This window comes from Idiotropiscis lumnitzeri, unplaced genomic scaffold (assembly GCF_059441095.1).
Source record: "Idiotropiscis lumnitzeri isolate Australia: NSW breed Sydney's pygmy pipehorse unplaced genomic scaffold, RoL_Ilum_1.0 HiC_scaffold_77, whole genome shotgun sequence".
Classification (NCBI taxonomy): domain Eukaryota; kingdom Metazoa; phylum Chordata; class Actinopteri; order Syngnathiformes; family Syngnathidae; genus Idiotropiscis; species Idiotropiscis lumnitzeri.
Window position 1 is genome coordinate 19,206 of NW_028283615.1, and position 16,045 is coordinate 35,250.

The following is a 16,045-nucleotide window of genomic DNA, read 5'->3' on the forward strand; positions in this document are numbered from 1 at the left end:
CGGAACTTCCATTCGGTTAAACTTAGGGGCCGCTTGGCACCGCCCGTGCCCGGGGAAGGTGCTCCTCTTCGGCTTACTGTGACGCGAGCATGCCCTCCTCCTCCGGAGCTTCCATTCAGTTAAACGTAGGGGCCGCTTGGAACCGCCCGTGCCCGGGGAAGGTGCTCCTCTTCGGCTTACTGTGACGCGAGCATGCCCTCCTCCTCCGGAGCTTCCATTCGGTTAAACTTCGGGGCCGCTTGGAACCGCCCGTGCCCGGGGAAGGTGCTCCTCTTCGGCTTACTGTGACGCGAGCATGCCCTCCTCCTCCGGAGCTTCCATTTGGTTAAACTTAGGGGCCGCTTGGCACCGCCCGTGCCCGGGGAAGTGTTAAAGAAATTTAAGTTTGTATGTTCATCTGTTAGTTTTGTTGTTTAGTTTGTCATCTTAGCAAGTTTCAAACTATAACTAATCTTACAGGCCCCCTTTGTTGCACATGCATTCGTATCTTTCTGGCCTCTAATTAAACCTTCGACAGCTACGGGTGCCAGGTACGGCCTCATCGCGAATGTGACTCCCCAACGCCAGAACCCTTTTCTGTAAACACCTCCCTTGGGGTGTTGATGACCTCTTTAACCCTTCGTAGATAATGTTGGGGCCCGAGGCCTCTTAAGGCTGTAACTTATGCATTTAGGGAGGTCCAACACAAGGCTTGGTATTTCTAAAGCAACAATATCGTCATGGCCATAAAATAAGTTCAACATGTTAAGCCTTGTGAAAATACACTACACAGGTCAAATGAAGTTCAGAGTGAACATGCTCCCTTTTGCTGTTAGAATAAGCAGAAGTATGAACAAAAGGTGTCTTGTAAGCTGAAACCGTTAGAATAGGCAGGAAGAGGGTGGGCAAGTGGGATGGAGTCAAATGTCAAGTTTTCCATTCTGTATGTATTGCATATTCAAATTGCTTATGCTGATGCAAATATAAACCATGTGTGCAGTCGAACACGCTGGCTTCGCCTCGGAGTTCGAGGGCTGCCCCGCGCGGAAATGACAGACAATCTTGGCTGGTTGATTCATTTGTTCAGGCTTGTTTTGATAGAAACATCCTTAACATTACTTGGTCCTTCGAATGCCGGATGAAAACGTGTGATCTGCGGTGGACGATTGACGACGACTGAAAACGGCGCCATCGTGAAAAGTCCTCTCTTCCAGGAGGCCGGTCCTCGGCCATCCTCCACCGGAGAGAACACAGACTTCATCCATGAACCGCGAGTGTCTCGACCAGCGGAGAGATTGTCACAGGTCAGTGGTTGTATACAACAGATAGTAAAAAACTTTTTTGGGTTTTTGAAGGATAGTAGGGTTTCAGGGAGTTCCTTTACCCGAAGAGATAGTACATCTTAGCTTAGCTATTTTCTGGAAGAAATACAGATTTAACTTTGCTATTTTGGAAGACTTGTTGGAAGACTCGGACAGTACAGAATTAACTGTTGTTTATTCTGGAAGGCAGATTAAGGCATTCCTTGTCTGGTAGAGAGTACAAGTGTAGTTGATTATATCTGCTCGGATAGTACAGAATTAACTGTTGTTTTTTCTGGAAGACAGATTTAGGGGTCCTTATTTCTGGTAGAGTACAGATGTAATTATTACTATATTTGGAAGTGATAGTACAACGTTTGTTATTTATAGAAGACGAAAATAGTTTATCTATTTTCACAGACACAGAACTGATCAATCTGTGAGTGTGTATGTGTATTGTATGAATGTCCAACGTTTGAGAAATCTAAAACTGACCGAGGGTTGTGAGTAAAAACACCCAGGAATACCCGCTCCAAATTGGGAGTAGAAGCTTGGTATTCAACCCAAAGTCAGGCAATTTGAATTTTTCTCAACACTGAGGAACCATAACTAGACACCATAACAATTAAGACTGTCAGAAATGGCGGCAGAATTGATGAAGGAAGTTAACTGTCAACTTTCCGAATTTGAAATAAAGGAAAAATGTAGGTTAGTTGAAATTGAAAAATATTGATTAGCTTCTCGTTTGTAGCTGTTCAATGTTGAGAACTGTGTGTGTTGTTTTGTGGGCCCGTGTATATGTCTGAGTCTGACTATGTGTGTGTGTGAGAACAAAGAAGAGAAAGGGTGGGGGTTGAGTCAGTGAGCTGGAGTGTGTGCGATTGGGGATTACTAATACCACTTGGTATTTTATCCCATGTAATACAGTAGGATTATAAACAGCAGACTGTTGTGGATGTAATAGACAAGAAATCTCCACCTGAAAAAGTTGAAGTGAGAATTGCCACAACAGGAAAATTGAGTTGCTGTCCTACTGATGAGAAACCAGTTTTTAGAACACCCTAGGTGTTGACAAACTGGTCCAATTTTCTAAAATTGGGGTATTGGGTAGTATAGTAAAGTCCAGGGAAACTTTGCAGTGTAGAGATTGGAAGTTAATAAGAAAAGAAAAGGAATGTGTAAAGAAAGAAAAAGAATGTGTAGAAAAGGGAAAGGAACAATTAATGTTCCATAGAAAGGATTGATGAAGTCCAAATGATAGGGCAAGTGAGAAAGGTGTCATAGGCAGATTTGCAAGTGGAAAACTGTATAGAGTAACAGAATGAGAACCTATGTGGTTGAGGGATGTAAGACACTGAGTTGGTTGCATGAATTGAAAGAGAGAAGTAGGTGTTATGAAAGATGGAATGAAGGTTTTGAAAGTGAACATGAGGAATCTTTGCAAAAGCATAGGTGTTTCCTGATTTTGAATTTTAAGTGGTGTCAAACCTGAGGTGCGGGGGCAGAATTTGGTTCTCTAACTGAGAGGCAAGGTAGGTTGAGAAGGAAAAGCGTAAGTGAAATAGGATGAGCGGAAAGTTAAGAGGGGGTTGGAGATGACTGAGAGGTAAAGTAGGTTGGGCAGATGCCAGAAGGAAAGCGTAAGTGAATTGGAACGAGCGGAAAGTTTAGGGGGAAGGAGCTGTTGCCATTGGCTTGAGATTGCCTGCTCGTAAATTGGCAGGGAGGAGTGGCCAGTAAACTGGAGCCTTTGGTAGGGGGCGTAACCCCTGGCAGCTTGGTTGCCTGGGGACCGCGTGATTGGCGTATGAACAGTGAGGCCCCCCCCCTCCCTTCTTTTTCTGCTGTGAGCGTCTAGGATAGGCTTGCACACGAGGGCGGCCAAGGAGAAGACGAGTAATTTACATAATGAATGAAGGGTTTGAGAACTTGTTTTAAGGAAGTGTACGATTGGGAAAATGAATGACTAGGCCGGGACCCCAGTGGGGCTTCGGACTGCGAGTTGATGTCCAAACCTCTGGATTCCCCCTCTGACAGTGACAACAGTGAGGACATTGAGGAAGATATTAAACATATGTTTGACCTCGAGAATTACTTAATGCGTCATCAAACTGAACCGATGAGATGCAGCTGTTAAAAAAGGAAGTCACATATTTAGGCCGCATTTTGACTGAAAAGGGGCGCATTTTTGGTGACAAGCAAAAAGAAGGCGTTGCCCGAGCCCTAAAACCAATAACAAAGAAGTAAATGATGTCCCTTATAGGTGTACGCAATTATTGCCAGGCATGGATTGCAAAGTACTTAGAAATCACACGACTATTGCTGGACATCATTTATGACAAGCCAATGACATTTGAGGAAAAAAAAAATGTTTGAACACTTGAGGTTGACAAGCTTTTGAACTTGTCAAGTGTGAACTCATTGATTAAGATGTATTAGCACTACCAAATTACTATGAGCCATTTGAGCAAACAGTGACTGCAAAAAATGGTTTCATGACCTTGTGTGGCTGCAGACGCGCAGGGCTCATGAAATCACTTGCATATTAGTCACAACAATTGGATCAAGCAGCCTTCACCCACCACATTCACATTGCACGGCGACCTAATTGTCACATTACACTGATAAGGTGCGCTCAGCCCAGCGTCACTTTTTCCCGCACCAGTAGAAGGCACACCACACGACTGTGGAAGCCGAGTCCAAATTACCACCAAACAGCGACCTGACCTCTTGGACACCTTTCTCCCGACTGGAGAGACAGTTTTTTGACGGCCGCAAAGGGGTGGGAATTTTTTTTTTAACAAAGCATTTTGTTTCAAGGGATATTAAAATCTGTATGTGCAGGACAAGCAGCAGAAACTTCTGTGCTGATCCAGAATTGTAAGATGTTTTCTAAAAAACATTTTACAATTTGGACTGACTGCCAAGATATATGTTTATGTGTTCTGTCGACATTGGGCAAACGGCGTTTTAAAAAAATCACAAAAGATGAAAGAAAAGTTGTGCATAAAGCACGTCTAAATAAGTATTTGTAAATGCAAAATTTTCTGAACAGAAAATGAAACGATTACAATTGAATACTGCCTCGCTGACAATGCAGCAAGGGGTAATGCACACACACACACACACACACACACACACACACACACACACACACACGCAGCAAATCAACTTGACAATTTGATCTCACGCCAGGGAAAAATACACCACTAATTGAATGCACACATTGGGAGAAAAAAGGTGCAAACATTGCTGAGGAAATTGTTCCCACATATAGACTTTTCAACAAAAAACTTTTTTTTAGACAAAGTGTTAGTTGTTTGGGTTGCAATATTGTTTGGTTATAATTAATGTGTTTTCAAAATGGATTACGTTGTTTCCAACAACACATGATGATGTTAAAACAGTTGGAAAAAGTGTTGTGTAATCGAATTATCCTGACATTTGGAATTTCAAGAGTGATTTAAAGTGAAAATGATGCATTTTGTGAATAATGTTTGTAACAAGTGGGACAGTTGTTGCAAAATTGACTCAAAGCGTCATTTTGCATACAGTCTGCAGGACTTGTGGAACGCACGAATGGAACTGACTTATCAAGACAAAGAAAAAAAAAAGAGACAATGGCCAGACTGTGTTTCAATCACAGCAATGAGGATAGTGCCAGCCGAAGGAAGGACACTATCCCCTTTTTATCCTATATGGCCTCACACATAGACTCTCAGGTTCATCAGAACCACCAGCGACTGGCACATCTGTCCCAGTCCACATGAAAGACATGTTTGACCACAATTACTGGCCAGTGTGTTTTGATCCACAGATAAACCACGTCCATGTGGGAGACCAACTCTTCCTCAAGGTGCTGAAACGACCTCGTTGGGACAGTGAACGCTGGGACGGCCCTCATCAGGTGATTGCAGTGACCCCGACGGCAGCAAAGGTCGAGGGGCGTGGCGGCTGGAACCATCAGTCGCAGTGCAAGCTTCTCCGGTCCCTGCTGAAGGCTGAGCGACGCAAGTCCCTTGGAGAGGATCTCCACCACGTACACTCCAATGTACCAACAAAAGACCACAGTTGGAAAGAGGGTTTTCCGTGGCAAACACACCCCTCTCGGAAGGATGGAGCAAGCCGCCGAACAGCAACTGGGCACTGCCCTGTCGACCAGATGCATCATCTACTTCCTTGCAGGGCTGTGCCTGGTCAGCGCACAACCTCGAGACCAGGACAACGTCAAACGCAGACGAGTTGCACAGGCGCAGACTGCTGACTACACGCACATCAAATAAAACCTGCAGCCTCTGAAAAAACGCTCAAGGTCACTGATTCATGTAACTTGCATCACAGAAAAGAGTTGCAGTTGTGAATGTTTGATGTTCCGGGTTTATTTTGTACATACATGTATTGGACCAAAAACTGCATTAGCTTTGCTTTATTATCTTTTAATTGTTATTATTTTTTTGGGCTTCTCGTTCGGGGCATGGGTTTCTACCCTTTTCTCCAAGAATTTTTGAGTTTTTGGGTAGTTTTTCTCCCCCCTCAAGCGACAGCCTTTGATGATGAGATTTGAAACTTGATAAACAGGTGGGATATGTTAAAGAAATTTAAGTTTGTATGTTCATCTGTTAGTTTTGTTGTTTAGTTTGTCATCTTAGCAAGTTTCAAACTATAACTAATCTTACAGGCCCCCTTTGTTGCACATGCATTCGTATCTTTCTGGCCTCTAATTAAACTTTCGACAGCTACGGGTGCCAGGTACGGCCTCCTCGCGAATGTGACTCCCCAACGCCAGAACCCTTTTCTGTAAACACCTCCCTTGGGGTGTTGATGACCTCTTTAACCCTTCGTAGATAATGTTGGGGCCCGAGGCCTCTTAAGGCTGTAACTTCTGCATTTAGGGAGGTCCAACACAAGGCTTGGTATTTCTAAAGCAACAATATCGTCATGGCCATAAAATAAGTTCAACACGTTAAGCCTTGTGAAAATACACTACACAGGTCAAATGAAGTTCAGAGTGAACTTTTGCTGTTAGAATAAGCAGAAGTATGAACAAAAGGTGTCTTGTAAGCTGAAACCGTTAGAATAGGCAGGAAGAGGGTGGGCAAGTGGGATGGAGTCAAATGTCAAGTTTTCCATTCTGTATGTATTGCATATTCAAATTGCTTATGCTGATGCAAATAAAAACCATGTGTGCAGTCGAACACGCTGGCTTCGCCTCGGAGTTCGAGGGCTGCCCCGCGCGTAAATGACAGACAATCTTGGCTGGTTGATTCATTTGTTCAGGCTTGTTTTGATAGAAACATCCTTAACAGGAAGGTGCTCCTCTACGGCTTAACTGCCACGCACGCCGGCCGGAGCTCTGGTACGGTCCGAACCGCGCGAAACGTCGCCACCGATCGTGTCCGGGGGAACGTGCTCTTCTTCGTCCACTCTCCTCTTCGCCCACGCTCTTCTTCGGCGCACGCCGGCCGTCTAACCGCTCCAGCGCCCTGTCGTGCCGCTCGGCGAAACTACAATGCCCCCGAATATTTTTTAGACCCGCGAAGCACTGAACCCACGAAAGGTGAACCGCGAAGTAGCGAGGGTTCACTGTATGTATAAGACCAAGACCTACAAAAAAGTCTCTTGGAGCAATGAGCTAGGTTTTACAGGAAGTCGGCCACTTTGAATTTACTTAAAAGGGGGCGGGTCACCACAATGGACTTTGTGTAGAAATTATTATTGGGGCCCGAGCAGCGACCGCGACAAGGTCCCTATTGTTTTTGTAGAAATTATTATTAGGGCCCGAGCAGCGACCGCTACGAGGTCCCCATTGTTTTTGTGGAAATCATTATTATTTTTATTATTATTATTAGGGCCCGAGCAGTGGCCGCTGCGATGTCCCTATTGTTTTTCTAGAAATTGTTATTAGGGCCCGAGCTGCGACGGCGGCGAGGTCCCTATTGTTTTTGTAGAAATTATTATTAGGGCCCGAGCAGCAACCGCTACGAGGTCCCCATTAACCGCGATAACCGAGGGTTCACTGTATTACTCTTACTCGATCTTGGCGCCGCTTTTGACACTTGATCATAACATATTATTAAAACGCCTTGAAACTTGTGTTGGCATTTCAGGTTCAGCGCTTTCTTGGATTAATTCGTATCTGTCGGAGACGACGCACCGTGTAATTCATGGCAATGCGTCTTCTGATCTTTGTAAGATCACACGCGGAGTTCCGCAGGGATTGGTACTAGATGCTACCGCTTGGTGATATTATACGGAAATATCACATTAGTTTTCATTGTTATGCTGATGATACGCAATTATACATGCCGTTGGATATAACGAATCCGTGTGATTGCTATAAATTAGAGGCATGCCTTGCCGAAATTAAACTATGAATGTCTTTCAATTTTTTGCGTCTTAACTCAGATAAAACCGAGATGCTGATCATTGGACCAGCGCGTCATCTGTACCTTTTTCAAAGACACCACTATGAGTATCGATAAATTGCCCAAAAGGATTCAACAAAAAATCTCGGTCTTATATTTGACACAACTATGTCGTTTCAAATGCACATTAAAAATATTACTAGAACTGCATTTGTTCATCTGCGTAACATTGCTAAAATTCGCCCAATTCTATCAACCTGTGATGCAAAAATCTTAATCCATGCGTTTGTTAGGTCTCGCCTCGACTATTGTAACGTTTTGCTCTCGGGTCTCCCCATGTCTAGTATTAAAAGTTAGTTCAAAATGCAGCAGCTAGACTCTTGACTAGAACGAGAAAGTTTGATCATATTACCCCGATACTTGCCAATTTGAATTGGCTTCCGGTCCACTTGAGATGTGATTTTAAAGTTCTGCTACTTGCCTATAAAATATTGCATGGCTTAGCACCTTCCTATCTCGTTGACCTCGTGGTACCATATGTTCCGTCCCGAAACCTTCGCTCACAAAATGCTGGTCTTTTAGTGATCCCGCGAGCCAAAAAGAAGTCCACAGGTTCTAGAGCGTTCTCTATTCGGGCACCAATGCTTTGGAATGTACTACCCTCAGGTATTAGAGGCGCCACCTCAGTAGAAATGTTCAAAACACTATTAAAGACGCATTTATACTCTTGTGCATTTAGTTGAACTATTTGTTGGCCTGTTTACTGCCGCTTTTTCTCTTATCTTATCTTTTCTGCCCCCTTTTCCCCGGCTGGGGGATTAGGTGACGGTCACCCACTAGGAAGTTTAAGGCATTGACAAACTGGGCATGCACCTGTTCCAGTGATGTCGTCTTCCTGCAGCGCGACATTTATTTATATACTTTAGCATCTAATTTAATTATTTGTTGGCCTGTTTACTGCGGCTTCTCCTCTTTTCTGCCCCCTCTTCCCCTGCTTGGGAATTAGGTGATGGTGACCTGCTATGAAGATTACGGCACTGACCAACCGGGGAGGGACCTTCTCTGCCGAAGTCGTCTTCATGCAGCACCTCTTCTGATTTCCCTATATTTCAGCACTTCGTTGAACTACTTGTTGGCCTGTTTACTATTTCTGTTCTTTTTTTTCTGTTCCCAATTCCACGGCTTGGGAATTAGGTGATGGTGATTCACTTGGAAGTGGCTGTTCTGAATTTACCCCAAACTGACTATTTCAAGATCAAAGGCTCAACCTCGGATATGCTGCCATGGCGATTACGGTCCTGGATGAGGACCCACTCCACTAAAGTCATCTTCCTGCAGCACTTCATTTAATTGACTCTCACATTATCTCATCTAACATTGTATAGCATCATTGTATGTGTCAAATGTTGCCCACTTGGCATCCAAAGCAGCCTGGTCATCCTGGAAGGGGGTTTCCCCCCCATCTGTGGTCCCTTCTCAAGTTTTCTCACTTTTCCCCCAATGGGGTTTTGAGTTTTTCCTTGCCCTCCTGGGGGTTAAGATCAGTGGATGTTGATTGTGGTTATGTAAAGCCCTTTGAGACTGTCTGTGATTAAGGGCTATACACATAAAATTGACTTGACTCGACTTGGACCAGAATAGAAGTGGATGAGGGAAAAAGGGAGGGGCGGTGTTGACTGATATTGTGCAGATGGAAGTAGGCTGACCGGGTTGTGTTATTATGCTTATGGAAAGATAGAGTGCTGTCAAGGATGACACCCAGACTCTTGACCTGAGGGGATGGGAAAACAATGGAGGGGCCAACAGGAATGGGAAAACTGCCAACTTTGGATTGTATTGATTTTGTACTGAAAAGAATAACTTCTGTTTTGTCGCTGTTAAGCCTCATGAAATTATTAGAAAATCAGTCATTGATTTCAGATAGACAGGAGGTGACGGAGGTGGGAGGGAGTGATATGCTGGGTTTGCAGGAGAACTAGAGCTGGGTGTCATCCGCGAAGCAATGGAAAGCGATATTGAATTTTCGGAAAATGCTGCCAAGGGGAAGGAGGTATATGATAAATAATAGGGGGGCCAGGACCGAGCCTTGGGGCAAACCTGAGGTGACTGGGAGGGACTTTGATGAGAAATATTTAAGCTGGATGAACTGAGTGCGGTCTTTGAAGTATGAATGGAACCAGTTGAGGGCGGTGTGGGTGATGCCGATGGAAGAAAGTCTTTTGAGAAGGATGGTGTGTGAGATGGTGTCAAAGGCCGCAGTCAGGTTAAGAAGGATGACAATGGAGAATGAATCTGAGTCAGCTGCAATGAGGAGAGCAGAGGTGACCTTGAGTAGAGTTGATTCAGTGCTGTGAAGTGCACGGAAACCGGACTGAAAGGGTTATTGCAGGTGAGATGAGAGTGGAGTTGAGTGGCGACTACATTATCTAGGACTTTTGAAATGAATGGTAGGTAGGAAATAGGGCGGAGGTTCAGGAAATAGTACTGAGCGGCTTTTTCTTAATCTCATGAGAAAATGTACTTGGGCAAGCACAGTCGAAAAGAGTCGTGCGTTATCTCAGCCCAGCCTCACATTCTTCCCCCGGCACGGGTCTACGTCCAAGGGAAGGTCCTCTCCAGATTAATCATTGTCTGGATGGTTGATTCCCAGCTGGTCCCCAAGACTGGTATTCCACGGCTGGCCTTCTCCGGCGGGCAGTCTCTCCGTCTCTTCTGCTGGTATTCCCCTGTAATCTTGTCAGTGTGCATGTATGTGTGCTCCAAAATCAAATTATGTCTTTCAGAATGTGTTTTTGCAATGGCGTCCCCTTGAACCCTCCAATCAATCAATCAAATTTTATTTATAAGAGCACTTTTCATACATAAAATGCGGCTCAAAGTGCTGTACAATAAAAACATCCAAATTACAACGAAAAACTAAAACCCATTCCACCCACTCAACATAAACACAAGACACATCCACATACACGCCTGAACTCGCACACACACAGAACACTCGCATTCACACAACTTAATAAACCATCTTAGTAGAAAGACAGGGTAAGGCACAGAGAAACCATATGAGAAAATGTACCCAGGGTAGGTCATCCGCGCTGAGAGGGATGACGGCTCACGCCCACAGGGAGCTGCGCCAACACACAGACCCCTAGCCCAGACTGACCGGGGTAGACCCTACACATAGTGCAGAGGGCCCCGGTCCGCCGGGCCTAAGGAGCCTCCGGGATGAAGCCCCCTGTGAGAAGGCCAGCCACACCTCCCAGCGCGGAGGCCCCCCTTGAGGAAACACTGGAGCTAAAATATATAAAAGAAAATGATAATGCTAAACAAAAAAGAAGCTAAAAATTAAAGGACAATAATATAAAAAGACGAAGCTAAAATATATAAGAAAAATTATGATACTAAAAGACAGAGAAGAAGCTAAAAATTAAAAGACAATAATATAAAACGACGCAGCTAAAATATATAAGAAAAATGATGATACTAAAAGACAAAGAAGCTAAAAAAAATTAAAGACAATGATAATATATAAAATGACAATCCTGAATTAAAAGACTAAGATAAATTATTTAAAAGCCAAACAAAAAAGGTGAGTCTTGAGCAGGGGTGGGCAATTATTTTTTCCATGGGGCCACATAAGAAACATTAAATATTGTGGAGGGCCGGGCCAAAAGGCTGAACTCAATTCTGCATAATATTAATTGTATTTCTTTTTTAAAAAGCAGTAAATAGCACTGTTTTGACAAGCTGGCATTAAAGTTAAGCAATGAAACTAAATACCAAATAAACTGAAAAAATGAGGTTGCCTTACAAAAATGTATTCATTCAAATTTCTCAACACAATGGTAGACATAATATTAACATTTTTTACTATTTGTGACTCATATTAGTAAACATATTCTGTCACATTCACTTCAAAACACATTTTGAGTTCCATATACTGTTGGATAGTTGTGTAAAGGTTCTGAGCATTTTAAAGACATCACAATATTGTCTTTTTGCACCAAACATTAAGCAAGATACAACATATTGACTGTCACTGAACTGTGATTTTGAGAAAAAGTGTCCCAGTTCATTGTTATCTGGTGCCGTTTTTATATTTCTCTGCATGTTTCGTCTGGTAATGCCGACTCAAATTGTAGTCCTTCAACACGGCGATCTGCTCCCCGCAAACTAAACACACAGCTTTACCTCTAACTTCAGTAAATAAATACTTCGCTGTCCAATTTTTGTTGAAAATTCTACATTCGGCATCTACCTTTCTTTTTGTAGCCTGAGCGGACATTTTTGAGGACGAACGTTGTCTTGTTGTGATTCAATCGCGCGCATGTCTTGATAAACGCATTACGTCATTATGTGCGACGCACATTGTGCGGGAATAAAAAAAAAAAACAATTTCAGAATAAAAGCAGTGCAGCTTTCGCCCATGAATGAGGTGAAATTAAAAAGTATGTTTATTTTGAAATTTCCAATTAACCTTACACTCGCGGTCAGAGTCAACCAAAGGTATGTGGCCCGGGCCATACAATGCCCAGGTCTGTCATACGGGCCAGTCAGTGCCACCCGGCGGGCCGGATGTGGCCCGCGGGCCGTGCAATGCCCAGGTCTGGTCTTGAGCCTCCTTTTAAAAATATCAACAGTCTCTGCGGACCTGATGTCCTCCGGCAGGCTATTCCATAGACGAGGACCAGAATGGCTGAATGCAGCCTCGCCATGTGTTCCAGTCCTCACCCGAGGAATAATTAACAGGCCGGTGCCAGAGGACCTCAGGGTCCGCGAGGATGGCCCAAGACCGTTAAGGCATTTAAAAACTAATTGAAGAACCTTAAAATCAATCCTGAAACACACGGGGAGCCAATGCAGCGATTTTAAAACTAAATCCAGTGCCCAATTTGGTATGTTTGCATCTCTATGTCCTATGTGGAGAATGTGCTTTGTCATATTTGTCCATGAAGTGCTGTCTGGCTTGTCATCAGTTTGTAATGTGCAGACTGAATATGTATGATGTGAATGTGAGTGTAGGTCATGAAAATACTATGTTCACACATTTATAAACTAAGTAATATAACTTTAGCATGTGAAAATAATATCATAAATCAGTAAAGACCATGACTACAATCAGTCATTCCTATGCGTAGTAGAATTAGAATTAGAATTAGAAATCCCTTTATTGTCATTGTACTCAAGTGTGCAACGAGATTAGAAGGCTCCCCTCTCCAGTGCAATACAACAATAAGACAGACAAATATATAAATTAGATTAATAAATAAGAGAGTGCAATGGAATTTAGTACAGAATAGGGTATATAAAAACACATCACGATGCTGTTCTGCAAGGTAAGGGTGTTCTCGTGTGTGTGTGAGAGTTCAGAATGGAGATGGCTCTCGGAAAGCAACTGTTTCTCAGTCTATTGGTCCTCGATTTGATGCATCTGTAGCGCCTGCCAGAGGGCAACAGGTCGAACAGGTGTGAGTTTGGGTGGGTATTGTCTTTGACGATGTTGAGATCCCTTCTGAGGCACCGGGCGGTGTAGATGTCCGACAGTGAGGGGAGAGGGCAGCCAATAATCCTTTGCGCTGTTTTGACTGTCCTCTGGAGCCTCACTCTGTCGGCCTCAGTGCAGCCGCTGTACCAGGTGGAGACACAGTACGTCAACAGGCTCTCAATGGACGAGTGGTAGAAGGCTAGCAGCAGCTTCCTGTCCAGGTTGAATTTCCTGAGGACTCTCAGGAAGTGCAGACGCTGGTGGACCTTCTTTACCACTGCTGTGGTGTTGTGAGTCCAAGAAAGGTCGTCGGAGATCTGTACTCCCAGGAACTTGAACGTGTGGACCCTCTCCACACACACGCCTTCGATGCAGAGGGGGGGCGGCACCGTCTTGTTCCTCCTGAAGTCGACGACAATCTCCTTTGTTTTTGCAGTGTTAAGGTGCAGTCTGTTGTCCTTGCACCAAGCTGTCAGTCTCTTTACCTCCTCTCTGTAGGCTGTCTGGTCACCTTCCGAGATCAGACCGACCACTGTCGCGTCGTCAGCAAACTTGACGATGGTGTTGTTGCCATGGGCCGGGCTGCAGTCGTAGGTGTAGAGGGCGTATAGGAGAGGGCTCAGCACGCATCCTTGAGGGGAACCGGTGCTCAGCATGCAGGTGGAGGACGTGTAGGGGCCGAGCAACACAGTCTGGGGTCTGTTGGTCAGAAAGTCCTTAATCCAGATGCGTGTGAGGGCAGGGAGGCCGAGAATGTCAAGTTTGGCGACGTGGATGTCTGGGATGATTGTGTTGAATGCCAAGCTGTAGTCCACAAAGAGCATCCTTGCATAGCTCTGCTGTTGTTCCAGGTGGCCCAGCACAACATGCAGAGCAGTGTTGATGGCGTCCTCAGTGGATCTGTTAGCCCAGTATGCAAACTGGTAGGGGTCCAGAGTGGGAGGAAGGCAGTCCCTGATGTGCTGGAGAACCAGCCTCTCGAAGCACTTCATGATGACTGGTGTGAGAGCAACAGGACGGTAGTCATTCAGGTGGACGGCTGGTGACTTTTTGGGGACAGGAATAATGATGGAAGTTTTCAAGCAGGAGGGGATGACTGCTTGAGCCAGGGAGCGGTTGAAGATCCTGCAGAATACATGTGACAGTTGGTGGGCACATGTTTTGAGGACCTTGCCTGGTATTCCGTCGGGTCCAGTAGCTTTCCTGGGGTTAACAGCCAGGAGCGCGCGCCTCACATCGTGTTCCTCTACGGTGAGTGGGGGGGAGTTGGAGCATGAAGTGCGGGGGTGTGACGGTTGGGGCGAGTCAAAGCGAGCAAAGAAGCAGTTAAGCTCCTCTGCCAGCGATGCACTCGGGTCTGCAGAGGTCGTGCTGCTGCCACGGAAGTTGGTGATGCTCCGTAGACCCTGCCACACCTCCCGTGGTCTGTTACTGGCAAGGTGGGCCTCCAGCCTCCCCTTGTAGGTTGCCTTGGCTAGCTTGATGCCTTTGCTCAGGTCAGCACGAGCCACCCTGTACTGGGCTTTGTCGCCTGACCTGAAGGCAGCGTCACGGGCCTTGAGGAGAGAGCGAACCCTGCTGGACATCCAGGGCTTCGCATTTGGGAAGGTCCGTATAGTCCTGTGTAGGGACACAGTTTCCATGCAGAACTTGATGTAGTCCACTACACAATGTGTGTAGACATCAAGGTCCTGATGATCAAAGAGGCCCCAGTTTGTGTCTTGAAAGCAGTCCTGTAATTCACTCATGGCGCCGTCACGCCAGGTTTTCACAGTCTTTGTGGTGGGCCTGAATCTGCGCCTGAGAGGGATGTATGCAGGTGCGAGCTGCAAGGACAGGTGGTCTGACTGGCCGAGGGGGGCGAGTGGGAGGGCCCTGTATGCGTGCTTGATGTTCGAGTACACATGGTCGAGAGTGTTGTCTCCCCTCGTTGGGCACTTGACATGCTGGTGAAACTCTGGGAGTACAGTCTTTAAATTGGCCTTATTAAAGTCTCCCGCTACTACGTGAACGCCATCAGGGTGGGCCCGCTGATGTTTATTGATGACGCACGCGAGTAGCGAGAGCGCCGTGCTAGTGCTAGCGTCGGGAGGGATGTAAACAGCTGTGACAATCACGACCGTTAGCTCCCTCGGGAGAAAATAAGGCCGGCATTTAACGGACATGAACTCGATGTCGGGGGAAGAGTGCTTCTCGACGATCGTGCTATCGCCGCACCAGTTCTCATGCACGTAAACACAGAGCCACCCCGCCCCGTCTCTTACCGGTGTCCCTTGTCCGATCCGCGCGATGTAGCGAGCGCCCGGCCAGCTGGATGCTAGCATCGGGGACGTCTGCGTGCAGCCAGGATTCCGTGACGACGATCACACTGCTGTCTCGCACATAGCGGTTTCCCAGGATTTGTAATCCCAGGTCGTCGATTTTGTGGACCACGGATCTGGCGTTGGTGAGGTACAGACTCGGCAGTGGTTGCCTATGGGGCTGCCGTCGCAGCCGTTGCAAGACACCGGACCTGCAGCCCCGCTTCTGCTTCCTCTCTCTGCGTCGCCTGCGCCGCCTCCCGGTCCCGATGACAAGCCACGGTGAGCCGGGCAGCCTCGCCAGTTCGTCCGGAATTTTGCGATCATAGCATATTCAGTAAATATAAACCTGCTAAATTAAATAATTGACATTCTGTCCCATAAATGTTTAAAATGCCGGTAATTGCCATACAATCCTTCAAGGGTCGACGAGCGATGTTCGGGAGGAGGAGCAGTGGTGGTGGTGCGTTTCCCTCGGGCATGTGTCGGTAAATCCAGCGGAGTTCAGCGGCAGTGGATTGAAGTTGTCCTGACACAGGTTGATGACATGACAGGAACAGGCAGAAGTGCGAGAAGCAGACTGGCCTGCGGGTCCACATGGCAGACAGGTGCTAACTT